The sequence below is a fragment of the Hyperolius riggenbachi genome, chromosome 2, assembly GCF_040937935.1.
Source record: "Hyperolius riggenbachi isolate aHypRig1 chromosome 2, aHypRig1.pri, whole genome shotgun sequence".
In the NCBI taxonomy this organism is placed as follows: domain Eukaryota; kingdom Metazoa; phylum Chordata; class Amphibia; order Anura; family Hyperoliidae; genus Hyperolius; species Hyperolius riggenbachi.
This window is the reverse complement of record NC_090647.1, coordinates 223,403,561-223,408,446: the sequence shown is the minus strand read 5'-3', so window position 1 is coordinate 223,408,446 and position 4,886 is coordinate 223,403,561. Positions and strand designations below refer to the sequence as shown.

The following is a 4,886-nucleotide window of genomic DNA, read 5'->3' as shown; positions in this document are numbered from 1 at the left end:
AACTTCTTTCGTTTTGACTGGCAAGGTGTTTCATACTATAATTGGCACAACCTGGGGATGATGCTGCTCCAAACAGATGAACTTTCATGCGATATTCTACAGGCTCTGTATTAGTATTTCCATTCTCCCACCATAGGAACCTCAGGAAATCTCTATCTTCTTCTTTCACGTGAAACCTATGGAACATCTTTTCAATGTCACACATGACAGCAATAGGGTATTTCCAAAATCTACAGAGAACTCCAGACAGCATATTCGTGAGGTCTGGTCCCGTTAGCAGATAATCGTTCAATGCAACACCATCATACCTTGCTGAGCAGTCAAATACCACTCTGATCTTGTCTGGTTTCTTCGAGTGATAGACACCTTGATGTGGAATGTACCAAACTTTTCCCAGGTCTGGTTGATTGTCAGCTCTTTCTGCATCTCCGTCTTGGATGATGCCTTCCATAAACTTAAAATAGTCGCTTTTGAATTTTGGCTCTCTTCCCAGCTTCCTCTCCAAACGTCTTAGTCTCAATAAGGCGAGATTCCTGTTGTCTGGAAGGTAAGGGCGTTTTCTGAAAGGTAAGGGCATCTCTAAATGTCCTTTTTGGTTTTGCTCAATGCCTCCTTCCAAGATGTGTAGGAATTTTAAATCTTCTTGAGATATGCTCCTTTCCTTTGAGCTGGTGTCTGCAAAGTCAGACTCAAAAATCTTGATTACTGTATCAGGACTTGGAGTTAGTGACATCTTGACAGATATGCGATGACATAACCCGGTTACTTGTCTTGAGCATGCAGCCTGTTGTGGCCCTCCGACAATGCTCCATCCTAAATCAGTTTTGATGGCATATGGTTCATCATCCCCTCCTGCAATTATTTGTCGTGGCATCAGTGCTTTAGAACAGTCATAACCTATCAGGAGCCCAACACCGTACTCCTTCAGAGGGGGTATTTTATGAGAGATGACTGATAGGTGCTTCCACTTTTTAGCTGTTTCACAGGTAGGTATGTGTTCACGATCAAGGGGTATGAAGTCTCTTGTATAGACCGAAGGTAGATCTATTCTGACATCTGAGCAAAGTCCCTTGACTTTTAGTCCTGTGACTCTTTGACTATCTTCCAATGAGTCTTTTCCCATAATTGTTGAGAGCTTAAGCTTCACTGGCTCCATGGCTACTTGCAATTTCTGACAGACCTCTTGGTCAATAAAAGTGTTACTGCTTTGTGTGTCTAGTAGTGCATAAGCAAGTACCTCCTTACTTCCTGTTCCTGGAGATGAGATACACACTGGGATGATCATTGAAGTATTCTTGCTCTCACTTTCAACCATACAGCAGGATAGTGTGGATACGCTTTCTCCCTCAATGAGAGTACTGGGTGTTGAAGCTTTATCCTTCTTTGGGCGCTCCTCATGTAATGGGGTTGGGTGACGTCCTTTACAAATGCCACAGGTGGCTCTTCTCTTACAGTCCTTAGCACTGTGTCCCTTTCGTAGGCACCCAAAACAGAGCTGGTTATCCAGTATGAATCTTTTCTTCTCCTCTACAGACCTTTCCTTCATTTGTTGACATTTGTAGATGGAGTGGTTCTCTCCACAGAACATGCATTGAAGAGGTGTGTGACTATCCGTCTGTACTTTCTCTCTGTTCTTCACATCAGTGACCTTAGGCTTACTCTCCTTGGTATCATTGCCTTTATCCACTGCATTGACTGCAAATGAAGTTGCCTTTGCACGCTTTACCTCTTTTGTTGGCTTTCCTTCCAAAGGTTTCAGAATGTGGAGGGATGACACTGGATTGCATGCTATGCGTGCTTCTGTATTGACAAACGAAGAAAACTCTTCAAAGCTGGGATACTCCTTGCCTTGGTCTAACTGTTTAGTTACATGACGATTCCATCTTGAGGTCACCCAGTCAGGTAGCTTAAGTAACATTTTCTGATTTTCTTCACAGTCATTCAGTACTTGCAAACCCTTTACGTGAGGAATGGCGTTGCTACATGCTTGCAGGAAGTCACCATACTCTCTAAGCCTAACATACTCTTTAGAGCCTATCTTTGGCCAACTGTTAAGTCTTTCTCTGAAGGCTCGCTGTACTACAAAGGGATGACCATACCTTGCATTCAGTTTTTCCCATGCTTGTTTGTAGGCTTCTTCATCTTTCCTGTAGAAGCTACCTTCAAGAGCACTCTTTGCTTCTCCACTAACATACTTCTGTAGGTAGAACAACTTGTCTGCTGAATTGGGGCAGCGACGTGCAATAAGTGCTTCAAAGCTTGTACTCCACTCTATGAACTTCAGTGGGTCTCCTGAGAATACAGTAGGTTCAGGAGTTGGAAGTCTTGTAAGAACCATTGTCTCATGTATAGCTTGGGCAATAGCTGCAACATTTTCTTGGTCACTATGATGACTTGTGGGGATAGAACGACAGGAATCTGTTCTCTCACTGCACACGGATTTAGATTTCTTTCTATTTTCCTCAGTGAGGACAGAAGGACAGGGATCTGTTCTCTCATGTAGTGCTGCTCTGGATCTATCACAATTCTCCTTTATTTCCTCCTCAGCATACACCCTACGTTTAGCTTCCATGACCTCAATGTCTCTTTGGTTTTTCAACCTTTTTAATTGTAGACGTTGTGCATCGATTGCAGCTTCCATCTCAATCACAGCCTTTTTAGCGGCAAGTTGTGCACATGCTTCTACCCTTTTGGCTGAGGTACTTGTGCACTTAGATAAGTGGCTAGAATGTTTGCTGGAAGAGGTTGCTCTTGAAACTGTAGATCCATATACAGACTTGGCATAATCCCTTTTATAAAGCTGTAGTAGCCTTGTCCTCTCTGTCTCTGCATCAAAGTCGGTTTCAATTGATCGTATTCTCATAAGCCCTAATAAATCTGCTGTTATTGCAGTGCAGGTGTCAATCTTCCTCTTAATGTCCTGGGAGGGTGCTGTGTGTGACCTTAGCTCATCATATATTGTCTTCATATCTAACTCCTGCTTCTGTACAGCATCCATCATGTTGGATAATTCATCCTCTGCACACTCTAGTTTTAGCTTCATGCGAACCTCATTGGTGTGCGTCTTCCATTTTATGTACATTTGGTTGAATTTCCTTTCTCTTTGTGCAGACTCTTGTTGCATATATTCTAGCATTTTGGGGGTGAGTCTTCTCTCACGAGATGACTGTCTCAACTGGCCTATCTGTTCTGAGACTGCCTGAGACTCCCTAAGCTCAACTTCTAAATTCTCTATCTTAGACAGGTACTCTTTTAGGTCACAATTTATCCTTTCTATCTCTTCAGGATTTGTCTCTGCCTCTAAGGTTTCCCTCAACTCTAATACCTTCTGCTGTAAGGAATATCTCTCACTATTTAACTCTTCACCCTCTAACAATGGCATTGAAATACTATAAACAGACATTTTGACCTGAAATAGTTAAATAGCAGTTAAACACAAAGGAATAATAACTTTTTTCAAATACACATAAAGTCCTTATAATGCAAATGTCTCTTGATGTGCCAAATTCAGCACATAATCATCAATAAGGAATAAACAGGAAACTCTGACCTTATTATGAAGAGCAGGATACAGTGACTTGACTGCTGATTTAATATTAGTGTCTCTTTTGAAACAGAAGTTAGGATTCACTAAGGATCAGTCTTTACAGATGTAGATGCAAGGTGAGGGACTTCGACTTGCTTGTAGTTGCTTACAGGATGCAGACTGTCTGTGTCTTTACTTGCAGAGATGCAGCTGTGAGGATTGTTGCTCTGATTGTGTGCAGTTGCTCTAGGTAAATTGCAGCATGTGGTTGTTTCACTCTGTGCGTTGGCGCGCCTGTCGATATGTGCACTCTCACTGTGGCAATGTTGTGACTCTGAAGGCCGCAGGAAAGGCATACATCTACTTGGGTGCAATACTTGGCTCTATTTCTGCTTCTACTGTGGTGTTTTGTGAACTCTGTGGCCACAGGGAAGGCAGGTTAGCTTTAAAGTGCTTTTTGACCTTTTGTGCGCTGTCACTTTAAGGGCTTTGCAATTACACTCTGAGGCACACTTGATATGGCTTCTGCTCTAGCTCTGATGAGGTGCGTCTTCTCGCCTCCTCAGAGGGTAATAGTTCTACTGTAACTGTCCTCGGATCCTTGAAAGACTTTAAGAACATACCGCTGGTACAAAAATAACTTTCTTTATTGGTAACATCATCAGGATAGGGAATCAGGAATAAAGATGATCACAGTTTTAGTAATATTGGTGGCTGAACATGGTAGAATGTGATCTTAGCAGTTTCAAGTGGTAGAAAGCGATTTCAAGCATAGAAAGCGTAGAAAGCGGTAGAACTAGGGGCAAACATACAAAACAGTATTCAGTATAGACTCTAACATATAACCACTAACATTGTCATTAGCAGCATGAATCAGTACACATAAAACAAGATAGCTCACCTATTTTGGCCTCATAGGATCTTAAGGGCAGTTTCTCTGCTCTGTCTCTCTCATAAGCTCTGAAGATTCTGTCTGTAAGATGGCTGCTGGCATGTCTGGATAGAAGATTCTAGAAGATCTCAGAGTGAGGCTGGGTTCTGATTGGACTAGAGTGTCAGGTGACTGGAATACTCAGATTAACCCTGTAATGTCCTGTGCTTAGCTAGCTATTATAGCTGATGCTGCAGGCTGTTACTCGATACACAAATAAACTTTAACAACAGGCTAACTTTTCTGTTTATCATACAACAGACCTATATAGGTGTATATATTGTTCTGTACAGAAAACTAGCATTAAATTTCTATCAACTTCTCTTATTAGCAGTGACTATGAATTATGCTGTTCAGATGTTTGATTGGCTTGGGCGGGCAGCTACACCACTACCTTGCCAACACTCCTCCTCCCACCACCAGTGAGCA

At 42.2% G+C, this 4,886-nt stretch overlaps 1 long non-coding RNA gene across 1 annotated transcript; it reads right to left on the bottom strand.

The window, feature by feature from the left end:
* Positions 1-4,155: 4,155 nt before the first annotated feature.
* On the bottom strand, positions 4,156-4,565 carry LOC137544227 (uncharacterized). The gene is made up of 2 exons (XR_011025786.1): positions 4,428-4,565; positions 4,156-4,322 (listed from the first exon to the last, which is right to left on the bottom strand). It is a non-coding gene; the product is annotated as an uncharacterized lncRNA (long non-coding RNA).
* Between the last annotated feature and the right edge of the window lie 321 nt (positions 4,566-4,886).